The sequence below is a fragment of the Carassius auratus genome, chromosome 18 (assembly GCF_003368295.1).
Source record: "Carassius auratus strain Wakin chromosome 18, ASM336829v1, whole genome shotgun sequence".
In the NCBI taxonomy this organism is placed as follows: Eukaryota; Metazoa; Chordata; class Actinopteri; order Cypriniformes; family Cyprinidae; genus Carassius; species Carassius auratus.
The window spans coordinates 18,292,207-18,319,855 of NC_039260.1; the positions used below are offsets into that span (position 1 = coordinate 18,292,207).

At 40.4% G+C, this 27,649-nt stretch overlaps 1 protein-coding gene across 1 annotated transcript in view; it reads left to right on the forward strand.

Moving 5' to 3' along the window:
• Positions 1-205: 205 nt before the first annotated feature.
• The window catches only part of LOC113118581 (semaphorin-6D-like), a 112,173-nt gene continuing 84,729 nt past the window's right edge, over positions 206-27,649 (forward strand). The window contains exon 1 of the mRNA XM_026287862.1: positions 206-329. The gene's annotated coding sequence lies outside the window, so the exon portion shown is untranslated. The remainder of the gene's footprint in view (positions 330-27,649) is intronic.

Sequence of the window (27,649 nt, forward strand, 5' to 3'; positions counted from 1 at the left end):
CGAACCTGCTCCCAGAACCTGGCTTTATCAGAACCACCGCTGCAGTCTGTCTTTGCAGGGTGCATGTGTGTGTGTGTGTGTCTTTTGAGATCAACTCCCAAGAGTTTAACAGACAAGGGTGTGTGTGTGTGTGTGTGGCACTGACTCTCTCTGCGCTCGCAGCTCGCACACACACACTCCGCCTCGCAGCTGCGTGGATGACAGAGAGAGCAGCGTGCATGTGGACCACTGTCTCTCAGTCTGAGCGTGTGACAGTCCAGCTTGTGGAGGAGCGCACTCTCCCCCTCCTTCTCTTCCCGCGTGTGTGTCCTGCAGAAACCCATCAGAACGTAAGTCCCTGGTATCTTTCGATGCTTTTGTTTTAGCTGTGCATGTGTGAGAGACACTTCAGACACCCCTTTTCCCTCGCAGTTCTTCCTTCTGCTGATTGAAAGTCTCTCTAGGTCTGTGCTTAGTGTATAGTAGCAGATGTTTAAGGTGATTGGTTCAGGTTTTGATTTTGGGGAGGCTACTTTTATGGGAAACTATGGGGGTGACTCTTTGCAAGTCGCAGCGAGAGAAACGATGAGATCAGCTGAAGGTTTGTATTCACAGGCGCTTTGTTCTGGTGTGATATAAGCACGTGTTTAGAGGACTGGCTGAACACACACCTGAGAATTTAATGAATCTGCAAATATGAGTTACAGTCTGCCTGCTTTAAAGACTGCACTGCACAAAATGGTTTTCTTCTTTAAACAAGATAAATCTACTTAAGAAGCAAGACAGTATGAGACAATACGTCTTCATTTTTCAGTGAATATATCTTCTATAAAGTTCACTTTTCCTAGGCCATTGGCAATTTTTCTTGTTTTAAGTCTAAATCCCATTAAACAAAAACAGTGGGAACATAAAACAATTCAAGTTAGATTCTTTCTTTCTGCATGGGGGAGGAAGTAATTAGCTTGTAACTTGTGGGGGCATATACAGTAGCTATATTTGTACGAGGTTTAGCCTCCTCATGGTAGTGTGTGTGTGTGTGTGTGTGTGTGTGTGTGTGTGTGTGTGTGCAATAGTCAGTGCCAAATAATGCTAAATGCTGAATAATTAATAAGACTCATAAAGCCCCAGCGTGTGTTTGAGACTCTAGCTGCAGGGATGCACTTTAGCACTCCAAACTGGACACAGCACGCCAACCATGCCCTCATCTCAGCAGCAATTACTGAATTAAAGCGGAAATGTTGTGGGAAATATTTCACTATCAAATCATTTCTGCTCATTAGTAAATCTATGCAGAGAGGCTGATGTATCTTCCATCTCTATTAATTTAATTCACCGTGCTTAATTGGTTTGACCAAATTATGTTTTGTGTTGGCAAACAAATAATATAGCAAGAACAAGAGAATAATATATTGGACAAAGCAGAACAAGAACGGGAATAAATACACAGGACAAAGTGAAAAATTGATACAGATTATGTCATTACTCACCTTCTTGTCTTTTCAAACCCATATGCTGTGAGTTTTTCAGTGAAGTAAAAAAAGGATGATTTTGTGGTTTACCCAGTGTTATCAAAGATTTCAAACTTGGTACGTTGGCAGGCCATTTCTTATTTAATCTTTTGAACACAAAGGAGATTTGAGAGCTTCCATGAAAGTGAAGCTAATCAGTAATTAACTACTAAAGCATGACTTAATAGGTTTTAAATATAGTGCAAGTGACATGTACTGTTTTACTATGTATATCATGTTACTACAGATTATTTTCTGCAGCTTGTCCTTTAAGCAAAAATTGTTGTCTGTCAGACCTAAACTGTGTAAATAACTGTATAAAGATTCATCCCTAACCCTAAACCTAACCCTAGCTTTATCTATCTTCCACACTTAAACACAGGCATTCACTGCAGCCCTATAATCTGGTTAGGGTTCGAAAATGTGCTGATAGGCATTAGCATTACTAAGTCTCCCAACTCTTTCACATGTGCTCTGTCTCCATTGTTGTTCTGTTCCTTGGCTTGTTGAGCTCTTTTCTCTTGTTTCCTCCATTCAATGCCATATGAGATCTATTCTGTGTGTGTGTGTGTGTGTGTGTGTGTGTGTGCGTGTTGTGTGTGCGAGAGAGTGTCTTTGTTTTGTTGCCAGGGCTTGGCTCAAGCAGGCAGCATCCATATTGCCCATGAGCAGAGACCCCACCCAACCACATTCACATGTGATGAATAAAACATGACATTGAGATTGTGCCTGGGCTGAGTGCATCCGGGCAGCTCTGTTGACCCGTTTCAGAAAGCCACCAACAGGTTCCGACTAATTTGGGTCACTTTAAGCCCATACAAAAACAGCACGTCAGTATCTACAGAGGCTGAGTGAATCAGCAAGTCCAGAATGATCCAGCTTGGGTCCCTAGACTCCCCCAGCTAAGGGAAATATAAAGCAGGAACACGTTCAAAGGAAGTCAATGTTTATTCCCTTGGTATCTCTCTCTTTCTCTCTCGCTCTATTTCTTTACCTCGCCGCTATTGTTGAGAGCATGTGCGGATTTGTGGAACATACACATCTTTTTCCCGTTCTTCCCTGTGTGAATTTTAAGCCACAAACCGTGAAACAAAATAGTCACTTTTGTGTTCTCTAGAAGAAGGAGTTTTATTTATGCAGAAATTATAATTCATCTACAATGCAAATGCACAACAAAGATAACAAGATGACTGTTTACTTGTGTGTGGAAGGTAAAGTTCCTGACCCACTCAAAGTTTGGTCGTTGTCGGTTCTGAACGATTAGCATACACGATCGCTCGCGGCCGTATATGCGTGTTTTAGTAGGTTCTAAAGCCTACACGCTTTCTCTGAACAGAAAGGAAGCTTCCTGCCTTTTTCACCCTGCCGTATCCTCTTCATCTCTCTCTTTCACAGCTTGTTTTGTTTGTCTGCAGGGACTTGTGTGTATGTCTTCCAGATTCACACTTTCTAATGTTCCGTTTGCCCCCTTATGTATGATTTCTCTTGGTGGAGGTGGGTTGATTCACCTCTCCACCCTAGGCAAGTGCCTTTTCTTTATTTGACTGCCAAATATCTCTTCACCCACAACCAAACCGAGCCCATGCCAACCCCTCACTTCCATCTAAAACCCACCCTGAGGTATGAGGGTGTTTTAATAAATAAGGTAACATAGCATTAAAACTAGTCTTGCAGAGCCAGGCATTTGAAAATCGACATAACATTAGTCTTACTTTGCAGCTTAGTCTATAATAGTGTTTTCCAACCCTGGTCCTGGAGTACCCTCACCTCTGCATATTTTGCAGGTCTTCCTAATCATTTGATGAGAAATGTATGTGTCATTCCTGTTCATCTCAGTTGCAGTCCTGGCTTGGCAGAGGTTCTCCTTGAAGTACTGTACACAATTTGAAATCTTCCATTCCAGACCCAAGACAGTGGGTCTCGAGGAGCAGGCCTTTGGACTAATCACTGCCACCCTGAGGTGCGACAGTAAAAAGGTCCAAAGTCTAAAACTGGACACCTTGATTCTGGCTTAATCCCACCCAATTAGACAGGAACAAACTTTCTGAATGACATGTAAAAGAACAAATAACAGATTGCTTTGTTTGTGCTGTTTAGGGGTGTGTAAATCTGAAATGGACTATATGAGCATGTCTTCATCTCAAGCACAGCATGATTCATTCTGCTTCTTACTGCAGATCTATTAGCACATGCAGAGGGTCTCTGTCGGCATAGTCTAGTCCATTTAACTCATTTTTAGCATAAAAACCCCTTAGATTCAGACTGGGAAAGTAATCTGACTGACATGTAAAGAGATAGACCACAAGTTTATTTAGTTTTTATGCTCCACATAAGAATGTGTAAACCTGAAATGGATGATGTAAGCTGTCCTTATCTTAAGAGCAACATGATTTATTCCTCTTTTTTTATTGCAAATCTATTAGTGCACATGGACAGTCTCTGATTAACCAACCTCTTAATCACACTGTTTACCTCAGCACCTTTTTTAGGGGCAGCTTTATGTTTCTCTCTCTCTCTCTTTCTCCCTCAATCCATCTCTGCCACTAACCCAATCTCATTAATGATCGATCGATCGATCTTGGCTATGTTCTGCTGGAGTCTGGAGTGGTTGTAAGCCATAGTTCTCTGGTAGGGGCCAATGTGGAGAATCATGCTCTCTCTCATGGAGGCTGCAGTAATTAGCGCTCCTCAATGTTATGGCACTACATCAATCAGAATCTCTTTTCAACCCGCCAGTACCATGATTGGACCGTTTGTTCTGCCTCTCATGGGCCAGTGTTCAGACACTGTGGCTGTTTGCTCTGTACCTCTAGAGCAAAGCTGATAACAGATCCTGTATGTGACTGAAGCTCTCAATGGATGCAACTGATTTGCATGGTTGCTGCAGTAGATATATATTTCAATAATGAGTAAACAAGGCCATTGCGTTAAACCTGATGGATCCATACATAAGCACATTCTGACTGTGTGGCAAGGTTAACAGTCCTCTCAAAATATTGAATAATTGGACTTTGACTAGATAAACTTCAGGTTGTAAAATGGCATGTTGTGTGATTCAAAAATGTAATGATATTTATCCATGCATATTTTTTTTAATACCTTTAAAAATATATTTAATAACTTAACACACATTTCCTTTTTATGTGCATTTACTATTTTACCCTAAATTGTACAAATCTCTGGTTGATCCCTTTGCATGTCTATCAGAATGAATGGAAAAGTGGGCCAGACTCTGTACCAGCGGTCAAAAATCTGTATCTGTAAGACTATAGTATTTATATAGGTACGTTTACTGACTTCAGATGTATTTTCATTATACAAAACTGACAAAAGGCAAGATATTTGAATCTGTACAAGATTGTAATACTCAGTTTTACATGTTCTTGCTGTTTCCCCCTCAGTTTTTGTTCTCTTACTCTTTTTAGGCAGAAGTGGGTTTGATTTGACGAGATTAGCTTTAGTTAGTGCAGGTGTAGAACACGTTTTATGTAGAGATGGGAATAGAACAGACAAATGCATTTTGATACCAAAACATTTTAAATAATTGAGTCTTGATGTTGAGTTTACAATGCACTGATACAGAGTTTTCCTCACTTCCTGTCATTTCTTATTTCTGCTCTGCTGATAGGAGCTCATCATCATTGATGTTCAACAAAACATGAAAGAGAAACAAATATGTCTGCTGTTCTGTTGTGTTTCTAAGAGACCTAATTGTGAAAAAGTTCCATCAGATTTGTAGCTTCAGAAATTACTTTGAGACTGCTCAGATGTGCTGGATCAAAATGGACCACACGCAGTTCACAGGCCATGAAAACCTGATGGTGTGGAACAGAGTAGGCAGGACGGTCATTTCAACTGCTAGATGAACGGTCAGTCTAAGAGGTCACTTTACTATTATACTCCTCAGGGCTGAAATAAAATACAACCTTATTTACCGCCACAAAATGGGTCTGAATGTGTATGCGCATGTGGATGTTCAGCCTCAAATGCATTTGTGAAGCAAACCAATGTGGACAGCAAGAAAGAATTATCCTACAGTGAACCAGTATTTGCCCACACTTCAACAGAATTACCTCAAAACACAAGAGAATTAGCCCACACCACAATGGAATTAACCCACAACATAACTGAATATTTTCAGCTAAATTAAATTTTAAGTTCAATGAAAAATGGTATATCACCTCACCATGCTAAAAGGAAACAGAAGCTAATTGTGTCAGTTCATTCTGTGGGGGATGCAATGCATTGTTTACTTTATAAAGGAAAAGGGCATTTCAACTTTCATACCTCAAGTTGATGTATCTTAACTTTCATTTCAATATTATAATATGCTGTATCTTGATAAATAAAATCACATTGCATTAACAGAGCCAAAGTCATTTTTAATCAACTCAGCTCACTCTGTCGCCATCTTGGAAACACCCTGGGCAGCTTTTTTCTAGTCATGCAAGTGCAGCTATTTATCTATCTAAACGAGGGCACAGAAAAATCTCCAGTGTTTGCTAAGCTTATGTATCAGTAACATTTCACCAAGGTAGCATAGCCAGACTCAAAACACATGTTTTTAAAATGGTCATATGATATTGCTAAAAGAACATTATTTTGTGTATTTGGTGTAATGCAATGTATTTGTTGTCTAAGGTAAATAAAAAATAAAAAACATAGATTTTTACAAAGCTCATCATTCTGAAAAGCGAGGTGTGCTCTGATTTGCCAGCTATCCAGTGCGTTGTGATTTGCCAAATTCCTCAAACATGTGATGGAAATGATATGCCCCTTACCATACTGTGATGCTGTGTGTCCCAGAGTGTCGAGACAAAACCAATAAGATTTATTTCAATTGAGGCATTTGAAGCTTCCAGTGGGCACATGATTACTGATTATAATGACTTACACTGTCTTTTACCCGTTGGGTTGTGTATCGTACTGCGTAAACATAAAACCATGTCTGCATCGGAGAAACAACAAAGCGCGCGCTATCAGCACTCGGGTGAGGACGGAATAAATGACTGCTCATATTCCAGCCTAAAAGGCATTCACATTGAACAAGAGTGAATGGTTTGTCCACGTTTTTTTATGTCTGGGAATCCAGAATGCGCATGAATCAACAGAAAGATATATTAGCTGATATACGGTATATATAATAACACTTCAAGGCAAAGTGTAGCTAACGCACCACTAGGGGCGTCAAACTGAATTACTGTCAGTGTTCAACAAACAGGCAGGTCGACCATTTTTTGAGGCAAACTGGCAAAGGAAAAACATTTTAACATAGACAAATAACATGGAGAAGGCTCTATCTATTTGACAAACAAAATAGCATTAAAGCTGTATACAATTCAACTAGCAATCATTTGTAGCTGCAGGATAAGGCCTTTTATTTAATCATTTCAACATGAGCTGAGCAGTTTGTCATTTATGTCACCGAACATTGCTCTTGCATGCTATTTTATCAGCTGTAAACAAAAATGTTGGATATGGGCAAATACTTCCAGTGGAGGAAAAAAAAATAATACAAAATCGTCAAAAAAAAAAAAAAAAAACTCAGTGGGGGATTTTATTTACTGAGCCACATAGTACCATCTGGAGACAGGCAAGTTTTCCCTAATATGAAGTAGTTACACTACCCCACCCACTGACAAACATGCACCTGCATTTATTAACATTAGACATTATAACATGCAACAATGTAGCATGATATATAGCATGTATAACAAGATGTATGCATACACTACAGTCAGTCTAACAGATTTCACATAAAATTAAAGAAGAAAAAATGAGAGAGAGAGAGAGAGAGAGAGAGAGAGACATTTCTCTCATCCATACCAATAGCAGCATGACAGACCATTTTACAGAACATAAAGAACAAAGCCGGTTTCAAAAACACAAAAAGCAAAGCTTTAATTAAGCATAATGTTAATTAATGTTGGTGTGGTGGAACACTTGTTCTGTCTGATTATCAGCTAATTAATCTCTAGAGAAAACACGCTGAGCTCTGAGAGACAGATTAAAATCCAGTGACCAGCGGCCTGACACTTATGCAAAGAATATATTTTCTAAAATATGAATGATCAATATATTAAATGACATAATGTAAATATATTGTGTAAATATATTACATTATATTGAATAATGCATAAGGAATTGCCACTGCAATTCCTTATGTATTACTCAATGTATTGTTATACACTGAAAAATTGGATTATAATATATTTACTTGCATATCACAATATATGTAATTTTACATTCAGTAATACACTTAGCATATATATATATATATATATATATATATATATATATATATATATATATATATATATACATTTAGTGAACAGACTATCACTGTGCACAGCCATTACTTTTTAGTAATGTTTTTGTAACCCCAGAAACTTACATATAGCAGAAACCCTTTTAAATTTCAAAATAATGCAACATTACTTACAGATCTCCCCCATATTGATATTGAGCAAAAAAGCAAAGCATGCTAGGACCTAGAAATCTGCTTTAAGTCATTCCATGAATGTACATACATTCACATTTATATGGGAACATAGAATGTAGTCAACATTCTACATATAGGAACATATAGTCAATGAAGGATCAAACGTTATGAGTATTAGGTTTATTTTTTAGTCTTCATTTCAAAATATATTTGTATGTACCAATATATAGCCTTAATTGCCAATGGATATATTGAAAGATATAAGCAGTAGTTTCCAATTTATGGATATGTTATATATCGCATTATATTTAGCAGTATATTCCCTTTATATTTTTGTTCCATAAGTGTAGAGAGAGATATTTTTAATGAACAAAAGTTAAAAGAAATTGTAAATGTGTAATGTTAAAAAAAGACCATAAGCATACTAAGCAAATTGCTAACAACTCAGGCAATTAGATTCCACTTTCCATTTTCCAAGCCAATCCCATTCGGTGTAACTCTGTGATTCCCAAATGGGGTGGAGTCCAAACCTGCCTAAGATGGAGTATGTTTACCCTGCTAACAAGATCTGAACCCTTAGGGGCATCGACCGCTGTCTGCAAGAGTCAAACGTGTGTGTTTTCAGGATTCTCTGGATTTCTGCTTTATAAACATCTTTTAAGGGGTTAGGAGGTAAAATGTCTGTAAACCAGAATAGTCTGGCTCCTATAATGCCCTGTGCTCTTCTGTTAGCTATGAGTGCTATTACATAACCCCTTTTTAAAGAATAAATATATCCTTTACGGAAGAAGATTCCAGTGCTGATGTCAGAAGTGTACAGCCTTGGGCTAGAAACATCATTTATGCAAGCACACAAAAGCAGACACAAATGGCTAGCCAGCACATTGCTAGGTGCATACTTAGCTTGTTATCAGGTTACTGTGACCATAACAAACCATGGTACTCGAGGGGGTGATAGGGTTACCTTCAAACGCCTGTGGCATAACACCAAAAGTACTATTTTTCAAAGTGACTAGCTAACAAAATCTGCCTGTGCTAGCAAGATTCTTTTCAACTTGATGCTATGTTGAACTGAAAGAGAAAATTAAGTTGAACTGAAAGAGAAAACTAACGACTGAAGCTTTTGGCATTGTGCATGATTTTTTTATTTATTTTTTAGGTGCCATCAGCTAATCAGCTTTATCATGACATGATTTTCCTGCAGCTCCATGTGATTATTCACATGGCAGATTTAAAGTTGTATATTTCCAGGGGTGCCACTAAGATGAATGGGAATGTTAACAGATCTGTATTTTAGACCTCCTGACGGCAACATTAAGAATATATAGCACATTCATGTTGTTATGAATTGCCTTTTGACATATTTCAAAATGCAGCGATGTATGAAATTGAGCTTCCGTAGTTAGAAGCACCTGTGTTCACGTACTTGTGTAGAGCATGTTTTCAGGGCTTGCTATATGTACTGTATGTGTGTGTCTGCAAGTAAACATACATATACAAATGCACAACTCAACCAGAGCAAGAAAGCAGAGGAAAAAATAAATAAATTTGGAACGGTAGTAGAAAATCGGGATTATGTGGGATTAGTAATTATGTTAACCTTCAGATGTTATTTTTGTCTTACCCTGCTGTTTCTTAAAGAGGTCATCGGATGACCATTTCTTTTACAAGTTGATATGATTCTTTAGGGTTTTACTGAAAATCATGTAATATAGTTTGGTTAAAATTCCTCACTGGTAGTGTTAAACAGCACACTTTTCAGAGAAACCCGTTTTCTTGCCTGCTGCTTTAAATGCAAATGAGCTTTGCTCGCCCCGCCACTCTCTTCCAAGCTGCTCTCTGAGAGATGATAAACTTTAGAAGCATTTATCGAGAAACTTGCTAAGTAGTACGTTACTAGGAAAAGCGATTTGTAAAGATCGATTAAAAAACCTTTCACTCACTTCCGGACACCATGCTGGATCATGATTGATTCGTGCGAAGATCCCTTTAAAAACAAATGTAATCCACTGGATCTTCAGAAGCTCAGATGTCAGGAGTAAATGATGACTGCTATGATCATTATTACATTCGACACCTCATAAGAACACCTCAATTGCTTGGGAGACATTCTTGTCTACATTTGCTCCGGCATCTAAACTATGGTGGACTGATGACAGCTCACTCAGGGCAGGTCTAAGGTAAGACACCAGTCCAGTCTGTACTGAAACGCTACTGTCAATCAAACAATTATGGGAGGGGCCTGTCTGTGTGACGTCACACAGAAAAGCATCTCAGAACGGCCCGATTTGAGAAAGGGTAAATTATTTAACGAGATTAAAAAATAATAATAATAATAAATATAAATAACACTGCCAACACACATTTCAGTGTAAAAATGCATGTGGCATTCGATGACCCCTTTAAGTTGCAACATCAGAGAGCATCAGTCCTCTGCCTACTGGCACAGTGAAAGTACTGATCTGCCCCCTTTAATTCAACATATTTCTGGTGCAAGTTTGTTCTTGCTTTGACAAAGTCAGCATAGACACTGTTTTTCCATTAGAGTTTCAACACCTCCATCTCCATTTTACGTAAACAGTTTTTGACCTTACCACCCTTCCTCTGCCTTCCACAGAATTTCATAGACCACTCTGAAAACAAAGTGGCCATTATTTGCAACTCCAACACCTCAGACACTGCCAATCACCTGGCCCTGTGTCCCACTCTTCTGTTAACTAGGTTATTGTCACCCACTCTTACCCTGTAAATGAATATTTTAGATGAGAAAGGACTTGCTCATTAAAAAATTGTGCAACCACTGGTCTTGATGTCAGACTAGATGCCCTAAGACCCACACCAAGACTAGACCCTTTTGGTAAGATTCTAAAGTACATTCCTTAATTGGGAGCAGACTTTTTCCCACTTTGTTGTGTACTTTGCTCATGTTGTGTACTTTTTGTAGGGCTCACAAAATTTCTAAGTCTCTGGTAGCCCTTTGGGCAGGTACACTTGAGATTTTGGTAGCCCGTAAATTAATTTTAACTAACATTTTTATGAAAAGGGATAAATCAAGCATATAAAAACACATTTCTAAAGACAGTCGGTTCGCTTCAGATACAGAAGACATCCTCGATGCATTTTGACTTGAAACGTGCAGCGCTCATATTCATTCAATGACATCATTGCCTTTCGAAGTTTAATCCAACTGTATGGTGAGTCATATTTCCATCCCCAACTGCAATACTTCTTAAAATAATAATTAAGACATTTCTTATACCATTTAACGTATTTCAAACTTTTTATGGCCTTAAGTTTGATACTACTCACTTTAGGAGTTTTTAAGGATCCGCGAAAGATCTGTATTAGAGGTAGCCCGTCGGGCAGAGTGTTAATACATTTTGGTAGCCCGACTGGAAAACACAATAGTCCTAGTACGTCACCCTAAAGATACAATGAAGACTTGATGATAAGACATTATCTAATACAGACGAAACCAAACCTTTTCATGAAGGGCTATCTTCCTACAGACTTCAGTTCTAACCAGTGTTGACAACTTCTTTCAACGGAAAGTAGCTAAACCCCGCCTGAAAAGTTACTAAATGTCGCTAGATGACATCATAATTTAATTAGCATATTCATGACGTAAGTGCATCGTATTTTCTTGCCTCCCTGTGCTCACGTACTGCATTTTAATGCAGTCAAATTCTCAATAAAACAGTTTTTATTATTATATTTTAATGTTTCTGTTGTCAGACAATGGAATGAATATTATAATGACTGAAACGCGGTAAATTAAGACTACATAACCAGCTATTAAAGATATTAATCTGCACTAAATCCTATTCACAACATTGTCTAATGAAATCAAATATACATACGATTAAGACAATGGTTGTGTTGTGATTTCGGCTATACTTGCAAGTAAAGTAGAGCTAGAAGCAACAGATTAACCCTTAAATGGTTTATCCTAAGACCTAGAACTTCATACAACACTTCAACGGGTTGTTGGCAAGACAGTGCAAGACAGTGCATCCAGGATTAGGGTAAAATGGGCAAGATTTAGTTTATTAAGATGATTTAATTTGGCCTCGTAATATCTTCAGCCATGTATCAGATCAGAATTTTATTGTCATTTCATATCTTCATGCCTTGACTTCTCAACTCTCAAACTGTCAAAACACCAGGCTCGCAACATTAAAATCAAGCCTCACTTCAAGATTCACCTACTCTAGATAACACACCTCACACAGGGATTATTGTCTTTTTATAGCAGTATTTCAATCAGAAAAATAGTTTGACCCATTTACAATGTCCTAGTAACCATGTTAGTAAATTTAAGATTTTGAGAAAATGAATGCATGTCTTCAGCTCTGGTCTATTTTAAGGCTGGCGGGTGTAAGTGTTTTTGGGCGTATCCGGTGGGATGGTGTAGGGTTGGGATGTGGTCGCCTGGCACAACCAGTTTTGGTGTCTCAGAGCCAAAGACAAAAATATGCACACAAATCCACACCCAAGAGGACTAACCTGAACAAACAGCTATAGTTATTCGCTCTAGCACTCTCATCAGACAAGCAGATTTGAAAAACCAAATAAATAAATGCAGAAAGTATTTGCCCACATTTCTTCAGGGGACACAAGCAGCTCGCTTAAGCAAAGGTTAGGCCATTCTTCTGCAGGAACATTTTTCCACTGAGGATATATTTGGAAAGTGAAATATTGAACTCTTATGAAGTTTTGCTTGTTTCTACGTGTTATTAGTTTGGGTCATGCTTCACAAGTGTTAAGTTGGTTTCTGAGAGGAGGCAGTCAGAATACTAAGAGGCCAGATCAGATCAACATGATGGAACATGTCCACAGGGTCATACTTCAAAGACACACACAAATCACATACTAATATATAACTATGGTATATAACTGTTTGTGTGAAAGACAGTGAGATATTAGGTGTTTAATATATGTAAATATTGAAATGTAAATTAAATAAATACAATGTTCTGTCTTAGACTCTAGATGGCGCACACCAATAGGTTCTAACTAAATCTGATATAATTGCATCATTATTCACATTGCACTGCTTATTGGTTGCTTTTCACATCAGCAGACAATAAGATTGTTGCTCAACACTCAATCACTTGGCTAGAGCTTGGTTTGGCAGTTTTATCAAAAGAAACCCTTCACCTTCCCCAGCTCCACCTGCATATATGCTATGGAATGATTTCATGTATGTTATATATTGGAGTTATTCAATTCATTGTATATGTCCAGCAGCAGTATTTCTTACATGCTCACATAATTTACTTACTTTATTCATAGTGTTATATTGTTAATTTATATATATATATATATATATATATATATATATATATATATATATATATATATATATATATATATATACACACATTTTTTATTTTATTTTTACAAAAGCAAACTTTTACATTTGGAACAATGGAATATCATTTCAATCACAGCTGAATTTCATTAAAATTTATAAATGAAGCATCTTGACAATGTGATAAAGTAATAAAGTGATAACCTCTGTGTCAGTTCCTTAGAAGAGTAACGGACAAATGTCATCACACACACATTAGTTCTGTCAGGTATGTTGCAAATGTGTGTGGCCTTAGACTTTAAATTCAGGTAATTACCGTGTTTGCAGAAAATCCTTGTGACCTGGACTAACACTGATGCTCAGCTGACCCCCACACACACACTCCCACACATGGGCTGCAGTGTGCCCTGTTATCCAGAAGAGATGACAGCAGTTATAATTACATTAGTGCAGTAAGTACATCTAATCACCTCCATGGTACTCAAGCTGCCCAGAGGATGCAGCGGCCAGACTGTGTATGTGTGAGCCTTGCTCTTGCAGTTATGTTCTCCCTAACTGCCTGTCACAAACCATTAAGGCTGACTGACCACATACTTGACTGCAGGACCATATGTACAGGTAAACTCACATAAATACAGACACCCACACAGCCAGTTAGAGCCTCCCGGAAAAGACATTAGCCATTTCAGACCAACACTGATCGCATATTCTAATGTTCAGAGGGAATATTTAAAATTAATTATTACTTACTCACTCTCATGTCGTCCAAACCCATATGACTTTCTTTCAACTTGATGTGCTGAGCAACACATACATGGCCAGAGTGTTTACAATCCTAAGGATATCATCCTACAAATGGGCTGGTTATAATTATCTCTGTAAATTAAACCAGGATAGAAGAAAGTATTTTAAGACTGAAAAAAATAAAAACATTTTTAAATAAACTACTCAAGATCAGTGACTCAATGGAGTCACATTGCTCTTAACTGCCCTATTGGTTTACATAAATCCTCAGAATGAGTTAACCCTGGATGGGCTAATCTAACCAAAAAAAAAAAAAAAACTGAGTGAAAATGCTGGCCCTGAGAATTAAGAAACCCATGAAATGTCAATTGTATAAGGATGATGGCAGTATTTTTAAAGACTTAAAGGGTATTACTAAACTTTTGTGAAGTTCGTCCAAAGACTGTTTTTGTCTCATTATGAAGATGTAGAGAACTTCTGTGCAGGTGCTGCATTGCCAAAATGAACAGATGATTAAAATAATCTATTCGAAGGCCTTTAAGAAATACAAGAAACTATTTAGTCCTTTCACATCGTGATTCCCCAGGGACATATGACTACACACGTACACATATCCTCAACATTTAATTTCACTGTTTACTAAATTTGACACAAAACGTGATCTTTTGGACTTACCTCTTACCTCTTTACTTCTAACAATTAAAAATATTAGCAAAGCATTACTAAGGGTCTTTACAAATCATATTAACTAAGCTTGTTGGGATTTTTCCAAAGTAATCACTCTCTTACTATAAATGTTTTAAGGATCACTAGGGCAGTTAATTTGAGATTCTATATCTAATGCAATACAATGTATAAATTACTATGTGTTACTATAGTATGTTAACGTATCCAGTAAGTACATTGAGGTTACATAGCTGCATAAAACAAGAATCTGATGACTTATCAGATGTGGATGCACACATCTGGCATTGTGTTTGTGATGAGAGAGAATGTGTAGAGTTGATATTCATCATGTGGCTTCAATACAGAACTCAGATTCATTGACCTTCGGCAGTGCAATGGTGCTTCTCATCAGATTCACAAAGTAATCTAAACTGATCAATAGAGCACACTGAGTGGCCTTTTAATCTTGTGTGAATCCATGTTTAATGGATCTCTGATTATGATGGATTGCTATGATAGAGACGGAGATTACATTACCTGATTCTGGATTACCATCTAACAGAACAGAACCAATGAAATATTCAATAAACAAACAGAGGAAATCACACTAATTTTCTCCAACAAGTTTTGCATTGACCAAGAGGGCATTTGGCGGCTCTCTGTCTCTAGTATGTGACATTGCATCTAGCAATAAACATGGTGGTTCATGTGCTTTCTTCTTTCTGACAGAATACAAAGCACACATAGGGAGCTTAATATAAACATCAATTATTAATATCGCAATAAAATTTTCTCCCTAGAGGAGCAAAAACAGAGAGAGAGGATTTATCAAGACTCTCATATTAACAGGGACTGCAACACAGTGATGAATAAACTTTTTTTTCTTTTATTTTGTTTCATCTGAGCCTGTAATATGCTTTTATTAAACAGAACGCCCCTTCCCCTATAGGTTGTCTGTTCCTGCAAGCAAGCTCATCCAATGCAGTCTTTCTCAAGCACCAACCCACCCAAAAAAACATCTGTCATTTGTTTTCAACAGCTACACTGTAGAAGACCAGTTAGATGTACAAAATCTTATTTCTTAAACAAATCTAAACAAATGCTAAGTTCTTAAAAACTGTATTTGGTGGCAACTTTATTAAGACCTAATGAAATGTAACCTTAAGGCCTTTTCACACCAACACGAATGTTAAGCATAAAAATAATAATAATAAAAAAATAAAAAAAAATAACCTATGGCATTTTTGGCTATTGGATTTTTGTGTCAGTCTAAACAAGTGCATTAACAACCATTATAACAGATTAAAATGTTTATTGCCAAAAATGTGTCTTTACATGAACACGCATTTATGTTAACACAGTTAAATTACCTTTAATCATCTCCATCACTATTGTTTTTCTGTAAGCAAGCCCAAGTAAACAAATAAACAAACACACAGCTGGTCAATTTCTCCTTGCGATGAACTGATTTTACACTGATTAGCCTGTTAGCTGCTAATCTTCCTTCCACATTAGTGATTCGATTCAGCTAATGAGTGGAATGCTCTTTGCTATCAGCATGCACACAGGCACAAGCTCATCAGCAACACACAACCGAAAGGATGACAGACACAAATTCAACCTTACCAAAACTTAAGGTGATTCCTGCATCTGGCATCAATCAAAAACTTGTGAGCGGAATGCATTTGTGTATACTGTATATGCACAAACTGTACATGCACACATCTAATGAAGTTAAGATGCCTAAAAGTAACTGTATGAATGAGTCATTATTGTCTATTTCTGGAAATCCAGAGTGGAGATCAAAGCTGGCTGGCAGGGTGGATCCAGGCTGCATTAATCCACATGTATAATGCATGTCACAGTGTCTGGATGTGCTGGTAGCATATGGGCATAATGAGATGGTGTATCCCCAGAACAGCAGGAGACATTAACGACAAGTTTCTCTCAGGGACAATGAAAGCTCAGCTCACAGCAAAAGTAACTACAGATGTGCAAAGCTTGCCGACAAGCATACTAATTGTGATCCTATCTTACAAATGTGATCCATCACTAAAAGAATCATATGTGAGGTAACCAAGACTTACATGACATCAGACAATAGAGCAAAACATTGATCATCTATCTGCCTTTTCAATGACCTTGGTTCCACCTACTTTTTCCCATTTGCTTTATTTTCATTGCTGTTTGCTATACAGCGCTATGATACAAAGAAAAAAAAACATTTCTGAATATAAAATGACAGATGGTTAGTTCATCCCAAAAGGGAAATTATGTTTTTGTTTTCTCACCTTCATGTCGTTCCAAACCTGCATGACTTTCATTCTTCTATAGAACAGAACAAAACATAATTTTACACACATGGAAGTCTTTGGGCACCAAAATTGTTTGACTACAATATTCTTCAAAATATACAGTTGTGTGTTCTGGAGAAGAAGAAGAAGAAGAAAGTCATATAGGTTTGGAATAACATAAATACATGTGACTTTGTGAATTATTCCTATGATTTGTTTTAAAATAATGTAAGGGAAACAGGTCAATACAGCTTAGTGGGGATCATTTAAGATTTTATAGGGAATTTGGACAGAATCACTGTTTTACGGCCGATCACTGAGTCAGCCAGTGATTTACTGAATGAGCCGTATAACATAAACTCTGCAATGGATATTAAAATAAAAAAAATATATTGAAAACACTATTAATTAGCACAGTAACAAGATCGGCAGTTTAAGACATTAACTTGTAAGCACAAAACACAAGATGCTTATCTTTTCAATTATAAATAAGGCATAGATAAGATATATGAACAAATTTAACATATGAACACACGCATTCACGCATTCGTCCAAGTTGCAGGAAGAAAGTGAGGAAAGAATGAGTTTAAGAGAATGAAAATGTGAAATCCCAAGTTCAAAGCAGTATATATGCAATAGACCTGAACAACAATCAATCACTGAATTAGCTCTCGAATTAAGTTCCTCAATGAGGTAAAAATTTGTTTTGGGGTTTCCTTTTGTTGTAGTCATTGCCGAAAAGGGGGTTTCCCGAGGATTGGCTGGAAGTTCAGTATTTATAGAACTGACGTCTTGGGAAGCCAGTCGTTGAGTGTTAGCTGAAGATGCGGAATTGTGGGCTGGTTGAAGTTTGAAGTTGGTTGAAGACGGGCACTTGAGGTCGGACTCAAAGACACGGTGTTAGGCATAACTTAACTCAGAACACAAAACTCTCAATGGAAAGAAAAGAAGTACTGTTTGACAACACTAGGTGCCGTTTCTTCTCCTCGTGGCTAAGTAGCAGCGGGCGTGCAGGCCAATGCACGCTGGAATGGTGCTCAAAGAACGCAAAAAGTAATGGCAAAAAGCATTGCTGAAAGTGATGACTAATAGCGAAAAGTTAAAAGCAGGCATGACTAAAAGCAAAACCTAAAAGCTCTGCTACAAGCCATGACCAAAAAACTAAAGAGCTAAAAGGCTAAAAGCAGGCATGACTAAATACAAAAGCTAAAAGCTAAATTTGATGGTGTCCTGAGTATTTAATCCGGGCTGTGGGACACCTCCCAAATGGTGTGAACGGTTGTGTGGAGAGGCGTTCAGGGCAGTTGATGGGTGTTCTTCTTTCAAACCTGCAGTAAAAACTCGTTCAGATCGTCTGCCAGTCGTTGATTCTCCACAGTGCTGGGGGATGGTGTCTTGTAGTTGGTGATCACTGTCAGACTTTTCCACACTGATGCTGAGTCGTTGGAAGTGAACTGAGTCCTTATTTTTCCAGAATAATTCCTCTTTGCCACTTTGATCTCCTTTTCCAGTGTGTATTTAGTCTGTTTATACAAGACATTGGCCCCCTTCCTGTAAGCATCTTCTTTGGACTGGCGGAGCCTTCTGAGTTTTGCAGTGAACCACAGTTTGTCATTATTGTAAGTTAGATGAGTCCTGGTATGAATACACATTTCCTCACATGAACTGATATAAGATGTTAAAGTCTCTGTGAGTTCGTTCAGATCAGTGGCAGCAGCTTAAAGAAGAGGTGTTACGTAGAAGAAGAAAGGTTACGTAGGTAACTCTCGTTCCCTGATGGAGCAAACGGAGACATTATGTCCACCATAACCTTGAACCAACGGCTCCTCAACATAAAACCTGAAGAGTGGGTGCACCTGTTACCGGGTTATACCCATGTGCACGGGGAGTTGCTCAGGTATGCAAAATCCACTAGCCAAATTTCATTGGAATTTTCTCTTAAAGTAAAAGAGGATTGGAGCTCCCTATGTCATCACGACATAACGTCTCCTTTCCCTCCATCAGGGAATGAGGGTTATGTGTGTAACTGAGACGTTCTTGACTCTGTATTTGGCTGTTGAACATGATGTTTTTAAATATAATTTTGAAACCACTGATGTGTGGATTCAATGACAAAATACACTTACATTAATAACATAGTATTATTAGAGCTCGTGCTAAATTTGTTGTAAATGATTGATCCTTTAACATTAAAAGTGAAAGGGAATTTTTTTTTTATTTTACATCTGGAACCCAACTTTTGCGCTCTGAACCAGCTGTGAAAGAGCAAACCATGTCTGTCATGTCCCTGATTGTGATCTAGTCATACAAATTAAATAAATAAATGAATAAAATCATCATCATCACTATGAACCAAACCTACTCTTGAAGTTGAAACGTGCTATCTCTGGAATCTCCCTAGGATCTTAGATGCTCAATGGCATGGCACAAATCCAAATCTGGCTATATGAAAAAGGTTACAAAAAAAAAAAAAAAGACAGATGCAACATGCAATAAATGCATGCAACAGAGCACTCGACTCAATTCAGCTCATTTCCTGAAGCATCATTCCTAGGTTCTGCATCAGTCTTCACGTCATGTTTTGACGTACTCCTGTGTCAGCTTCTGTTAAGTAACTCTGGACATCATCTTTGATGGCTAATGTTTTCTGACTGCAGTGCTTTGCATCTGGCTTCTAAAACACTCTGAAGCATTTAGTATTCTTGCATATTTCATCACCCAAATCAAAGAAACATCCAAATGCACACTGTCCCCAACTAGCAGGACATCCTCAGAGACTGTGAGTCAAGAGCTGTACTGTAAAAAACGAATTTCTATGAACTGCAGGTTTGCAGAGAACCAATATCAAAATAATAACATTTTAATTGCTAAATAAATTAATTGAGGCACACGTGATATATTTAATCTCTGAGACCAAAATGCTACTGAAATGTATGTGTGAGGAAACCAATGCACTGCAGCCTTTACTACAAACAACATTTCAGAAATTATTTGCACAAAGTGGAAAAAAACAGCCCCAGGCCTTCTCCATATCCAGCTAATGCCAACAGAATGTCAACAGTGTTTTTTAAATGGCACCAAATGATGTGGAAATTTGTAACTGTTACTTTAAAGGCATTAACAGGGCTTTTTTATTATTATTATTGAAACAGTAAACCTTTTAAATCAATACTAAAATAATGCTCTTTAAATCTCCAACAATAATATTTTTTTTTTACTTTCTCTTTAATAGTAAACTTAGTAGTTGCCAACTTTTGATAGATGACGAAACTTTAAATGACAAAACAGGCTTTTTCTTAATAAATGGTAGAACAGTGCATGTTCTTTTAATGTGTCATAAGCTAGTCAGTGTTGTCATAATTATATATTAATTAGTCACATGACATCCTTCTTCACAGTAAAAAGAATAAAATAAAAACTTATGCAGGTTTGGCAGCAGGAGTGAGCCAAGCAATGAAAATGAGCAATAGATATATCTGTCCAAGATATGATAATAGAATTACTGCTACGTTTGTTCCAGTCTACTGCCAATGCAACTGGCAGACATCTGTTTGTGACCGGATAATAAACATTTTCACACTGTGACAAGCTCTTAAAATATAATGATTACTTCCTTGAAAGTGTAGGGGTGGGGGAACTTCCTGCTTACAACCATAAAGACAAAGAAAAATTACATCTGAGGAAACAAAATGTCAATGGTACCATTAGCTGTGGAGGTTCATTTGTCAACAAATATGTCTTCTAGCAAACTGGAGAGGAAAAATGAAGCTATGTCATGTTAATATTTGTTCTTCAGGTAGCAATACGATTGGTTTAATTACCAGATGATGTATGAACATTGACTCATTGATGCATTTTATTTGTTCAAAATGAATGTTTATTATTAACTGTGTGCATCTGGGTGTCACCATATTTGTGTGACATCAGTTTCATCTTGTTGAAATCGTGTTTGTTTCCAAGTTTTGGAAAGTCTTTCAAGCATTGAAAGTCTGACCTGAAGTAGTGTTCCACTAAACTTTTCCAGGTAGAAATTTGAACATTCCAACATTCTAAGTAATGACTTCCACATATAATGGTTGCTATGGACTGGCTTGTGTGAATTTGTAAAGGGACTAAGTTCTGCTCTTTCAGTAAGCAGTATGAGAACAGTAAGGGACCTGCAGGCCAGAATAATAACTTTCTTGGCACATGATAGCTCAGTGCTGCTAAAGTACCAATTACATTCAACAGCTTCAATCCATTCCCCAAGAGCTCACAGCACCTTACACACTAGCAGCCTGGCTTTAAATAATGCATTCATTTAGCTGATGCGTGATAATTTTGTTTGGTAATAAAAATATTAAGACATACTATACATATTTTCATGTAAGGCTATGTATGAATTTGTATGGAAAATCAATATGAAAAAAAAAGGTGTAACTTTCCCAGTTCCTCATCAACTAAGTGTCAATTTCTAGCTCAGACAATGATACACGTTTGGGACAGTGCTACCTTTAATTAATGTGGGCAGGTCAAGCTTTGATAGCAGTTTAGTAACTAACAGTCTAAAACCTAGACATAAACTCACAAAAGCATAAAAGCAGTGAAATCTAAATAAATTAAAAATAGTTGAGCCATTTATCATTGGGGTCCTGATCACCCTGCCAGTGTTTATTTTGCGATAATGACCGACTGACTGGGACAAAAGTTAATTATACAGTTAAGCGCTCTTTATAGAAAAATATTTGAGTGCACTCTGCCACGACTGACCAATCAGAATCAAGTATTTTAGAGTGTAGAGTCACAATAGTGAGTTGTGTGTGTGTCTGAGGGCTGAGTCTATGTTAGTTGATGTTTGTAACGTGTGTTGAGTGTGTGTGGAGCACTGGTTAATGAGGCCGTATACGGTGGATAATGGAGTTGGCCTGCTGTTGTTCTGCTGTTGTAAAAGCTCAGTCCGACCCCGTCCCGCCTTACATCTCCTATCCTTTCATCAACAGGAATGCCTGCGTTTGCTAAACGAGAGTCTGATTAGTTCCTACAGACTGAGAGCGTTTCTTCATTGCTCTGTTCTCCTCCCTCTCTGAGCCGCTCCATTCTGTCTGTCACCGCTTTTGTTCGCTTGTGGGAAACAGAGGTCTCTAAGCCTTTTTTTTTTTCAGAACAGAGTTGGAACCCAATCAAACAGAGATAGAGAGAGAAAGCGAGAGAATCGCTAGTCTGATGACTGGCATGTGAAACAGTAAATTGTGGAGTCTCCAGGCACATCAGAACCAAGAGGAAAAAACAACCACCTCCTTAATATCTCAGTTGTTTCCCCTAGATCTAATCTAAAAGCAAACTGAGATTTCCTGATAATGAGACTAAAACTATCCCTCATGAGTTTCAGAAGAGATTTTAACCATGTTGATTTCCATTTTCATTTTTTAGCTTTACTATCTCTAATGTAATTTCAATTTATGTAGTCAATGACTTGCTTCTATTTTAATTTCAACAAAGTAATTTCAGGAGGATAATCTGAGAAAAAGATGACACTTGATTGAAACAAAACGGAGAAAAGTAGAAAGTATGATCTGAGAAAGTATGATCTGAGGTCTGCAAAACTATATAACAGCAACCTATAAGAAAATTATATATGAGTCAAAACATGTTGTATTATCATTAAATATGAACAATGCAATGGTGTCTATTCAAGGTGGAACAGCTGCCTTAAAAGATAGTTCAAAATTGTTCCAAAACTGTATGCAATTCTGCCTTATAAACAATTATTATAAACAAAGTAATTATTATAAACAAGTACAAATTAAATACTCTTCAAAAATCCATGGAATTGGAATGACATGTGGGTGAATAGATGACAATATTTTTGGTTAAACTGTCTCTTTAAGTGGGAGAGGCTACAACCAGGTAAGCACAAGTTGGCTGAAATATTGCCAGATATTCTTGTGAGATTAAACTAAAGAGAAATAAAGAATACCCCACAGCAAACAAATCACCTAATATGTACTTGCGAAAAAGAGTTGAGTGGATGGATGAAAGGCCTGGTGTGATAATATGCCTATGACATGAATGCATTATCTCTCTCAACTCCCGTGCTCGCATTCTTGTGTCCTTAAATTTCATGCCCACAGCTCAGAAATTATGCCAGGGTCCAGTAGACGGTGACAACTGTGTTCTTTCATCAAGTCACCCTCCAAATTAGAAAAAAGACCTCTCTAGCGGGAGCCAAACAACCCCACATTCACCAGCTCAGAGGGGTGTGTGTGCTGTGTTTAGTTAAACTCAGCCTCATCTTTCAAAAAACATGCTTTCATAAAAGTTCAGCTTGAGCCTGTATGGGATTGTGAAGAGCTTGGAGTCCAGTATCCAGCACACAACAGAGCTCTTAGGGCAGTTTGCGGCTGGTACTCGCTTTAGCTGGCACAGAGGGTGAAACAGCCTGGCACGGCTGCCCTCTTCTCTCTCTCGCGGGCCATACCCGGCAGGACGCCAGCCTGTGCTAGTGAGGCCACTTGTCTTTTAACAGAAGAGAAGGTTCTCTATCTTCTCCATCATCTGGAAGGGTCAGGCCTCATAGAGCAAAACAAAGGCTGCATACATCCAACCACAGAAAGCAAACATAGACCGTGCTGGGCAGCGGACACACTTACAACCATCCCTCATCCAGCTCTATGTGTATGTGCAAGTCCAGCCCGGTGCAGTTGTTGTGATGCCAAAAGGTTTGGATTTTCCCAGGATTGCCATGCAGTTCGCTGTGAGAGTTTGCGGGGCAGGAAGGAATCTGCCCTCTTTCAGTGGTGCTCAAAGGAAAACTGTGAAATCGGCTCTGAACTGCAGAGGAGGACAAACAGAAGAGCAGAGGAGACAAACGCGACCCGTCTCGACCCAACTTACTGGAGGCTTTTCAGAGCTCTTCGCAGTGGAGAATGACATCACTCTCCCAAACAAGCAACACAAAGACGTGGAGAAAAAATGCTCACAACATCACGACCTGAACGCACACGCTGAATTCAGACCAGGCCTTCCCTAATCCTGGTTTCCTCTAGTGCAGGTGCTTCAAACAAGTTTCCAAAGTAAGTCAGCACACCCTCGTGATCAGCCTGAAGAACTCCTCAGAAGAACTTGTTCCCTCTTTCAGTTGCCATGCAACAGCATTTACAGAAGGTGCCATTAGTGGGGGAAATGTGAGTTCCTCTTCAGGAACTCGAGCTGCGTCAAAAGCTTTGGGGAACGCGCCCAGCGTGCGCGACTCTGAATATCGTGTGAAATCAGACCAATGGAAGAGCGTGACGTCACCGGCGGAGTGACGTAAGCGACCAGAAAGCTATAAAAGCACGTGCCACGCAGCTGGCGTCAGCTTCGCGTCTCTCAGCAAGCGCTCTGTGTGTGATTGTCAAACTGTTTGTCTGTGAGTCTTATTTACTGTTGTCTGTCCAGTTTAAGAGCTCCTAGACAATGCCCAAAAGCAAGGCGAAAGTTAAGCATTCTGGCGATTCCAAATCGCGTTTTAGGCTGTGTGTTCCTCCCTGCCCGAGATATATAACGGGTGGGGATACACACAACCTTTGCGTGGTTTGCCTGGGTTCGAAGCACGCCGAGTCGGCTCTCGAGGGGGCCGACTGCCCGCACTGTTTGCGGATGTCGGTGCGTATGCTTCGTTCCCGGAGGGCCCTCTTCGAGGAGGGGGCCTTCGCCAGCGTTCCCCGCGGTGCTGGTCCCGCTTCTGCTGAGGCAGAACGGCGGCTGCACTCGTGGGGTTCGCAAGTGGATCTGGTGGAGGGAATGGAGACGGGCCAGTCCCTATCTCCTTCCACTTCTGCCAGATCCGGCACCCAATCCCTAGAGTCGGAAGCACGCTCAGCGGTTCCTTCCACTCAGGGAGAGGGGTCGACGCTTCGCCTCTCTTCCTCCGAGGAGGAAGTTGATGTGGAGTCGCTCGACAGGGATTCGCCACCCCACTCGCCGCAGTATGAGGAGCTCTTGGAGGTGGTTACTCGCGCGGTGGCCAAGCTAAACATCGATTGGCCCACCGAGAAAGCAGCTGAACCGCAGAGAAGCAAGCTTGATGAACCCTTCCTGCGCGCGAGTCAGCCACCTCCCAGCCGGGGCCTGCCATTCTTTCCCGACCTGCACGATGAGATCTCCAGGTCGTGGAAACGCCCATTCTCGGCCCGCCTCTACATCCCCTCGTCAGACTACTATGGGAACGTAGTGGGGATGGGAGAGCGCGGTTATAGAGCGATGCCCCGGGTGGAACAGACGCTCGCGAGCTATCTGTCCCCCGGTGCGGCGTCGTCTCTAAAGGCCCCGGCATTGCCCTCAAAGCCACTAAGAACAACTTCGGCTTTGGTGGGCAAAGGGTATGCGGCAGCAGGTCAGGCTGGTGCGTGTCTGCACACCATGGCGGTGTTACAGGCGTACCAAGCCGATCTGCTCAAGGAGCTAGATGAGGGAGAGGAGATCAAGTCCCATGATATCTCTGAGCTAAGAAGGACCGCTGATCTCTCCCTCCGCGCCACCAAGGAGACCGCTCGAGCGATTGGGCGGTCCATGGCAGCTATGGTGGCCGCGGAGAGGCACTTATGGTTGACCCTGTCTGATATGAAAGAGCGGGACAGGGTCTGCCTCATGGACGCCCCGATCCAGCCGACTGGCCTGTTCGGCGACGCAGTCAATTCTGTCGTCGACAGGTTTCAGGAGGCCCGCAAGCAAGCGGCGGCGTTCCATAAGTTCCTCCCTCGTCGCTCCCTCGGGGCATCTGGGCGGGAGATGCCCCAGCCGCTCCCTAGCTCCTCGTACCGCGAGGCTCAGAAGCAGAGCGTCGCCTCTCGTGCTCCTCCGCGTCGGGAACGAGAGTCTCGACGACGCTCTCGGCCGAGGACTTCCCAGCCCAAACAAGATCTCAGGGCGGTTATTGAAGCTAAGAAGTCCTCGGCCAAGAAACCCTGACGCCAACAACCCAGGGTTTCAGAGGGCAGCCTCTGCTGGGGTAGAGCGGTACACACCGCAGTACACGGTGCCCGTCTCCCCTCAGCGCCCTCTGGGGGCCGGTCTGCTAACCCTGCCAGTGATCCAGGGCGCAGCAGGTCCCAGCGAGCATCGCTCTCAGTATCTTCCGCCCGTGCGCGTAGCGGGGCTGAGACGCTCGCCGCCCCTGCGGGGGCCTCTTACACCAGAGATCAGTCTCGAGAGACTGATTCCCTTAGTAGATTATTTAGCAGCGTGGAAACTACTGCCAAATGTATCTCGATGGGTCCTGCACACAGTAGAAAAAGGCTACCGCATTCAGTTTGGCTCCGTGCCGCCAGTATTCAACGGGGTCGTTCAGACAGTAGTCGGCCTCAGGCAGGGTCTGGTTATGGAACAGGAGGTGAAAACCCTATTAGAGAAGGAGGCCATCGAGGTGGTCCCTCCTCAAGACAGGGAGTCCGGATTTTACAGCCGGTATTTCATAGTTCCCAAGAAGGATGGGGGGCTGCGTCCGATTATAGACTTGAGGGTCTTAAATCGTTCAGTTATGAGACTAAAATTCAGAATGCTCACAATCAAGCAAGTTGTAGCACAGATCAGGTCCCAGGACTGGTTTGTCACGATAGATCTCAAAGACGCATATTTTCATATATCCATCCTTCCACATCACAGGAAGTTTCTGAGGTTCGCTTTCGGGGGCGAAGCTTACCAATATCGAGTACTTCCCTTCGGCCTTGCACTCTCACCCCGCACGTTCACAAAATGTGTAGATGCGGCTCTGGTCCCCCTGCGCATGCAGGGCATCCGCATTCTCAACTATATCGACGATTGGTTGATCTTAGCTCAGTCAGAGCAGGCTGCGATTCGGCATCGAGATGTCGTCCTCGCACATATGGGGGAGCTGGGTTTGAGACTGAACGCCAAGAAGAGTGTACTTTCTCCGGTTCAGAGAACCACCTATCTAGGCGTAGTATGGGATTCGACCACGATGCAGGCACGATTGTCCCCTGCTCGTATCGAGTCGATCCGCATCTCAGTCGAGAGAATCAAACAAGGCCAGTCACTCACTGTCAAACAATTTCAGAGATTGTTGGGTCTGATGGCAGCTGCGTCCAACGTGATACCTCTTGGCCTGCTGTACATGAGGCCCCTGCAGTGGTGGCTCAAGACCAAGGGATTTTCCCCGAGGGGCAATCTACTCCGCACTATCAAGGTCACGCGGCGCTGCCTACGTGCCTTAGATGTATGGAAGAAACCTTGGTTCTTGAAACAGGGCCCGGTGCTGGGAGCTCTTTGTCGCCGTGTAACGCTAACGACAGATGCATCCCTCACTGGTTGGGGTGCAGTCAAGAGTGGCCACCCTGCCCGTGGTCTGTGGAGCGATCGCCATCGAACATGGCATATCAATTGTCTAGAAATGCTAGCAGTTTTTTGTGCACTGAAGCACTTCCTCCCAGACCTAAGGGGTCACCATGTGTTGGTGCGCACCGACAACACATCGGTGGTCTCCTATATCAACCACCAGGGAGGTCTGCGTTCGCGCCCTTTGTACAAGCTGGCGCACCAGATCCTGGTGTGGTCCCAGAGCAAACTCCTCTCACTAAGAGCAGTATATATTCCTGGGAAACAAAATGTGGGAGCAGACATACTGTCGAGGCAGGGGCCGAGGCCCGGGGAGTGGAAACTTCACCCACAAGTAGTGAAGCAGATATGGAGAATATTTGGCAGGGCTCAAGTAGACCTATTTGCATCT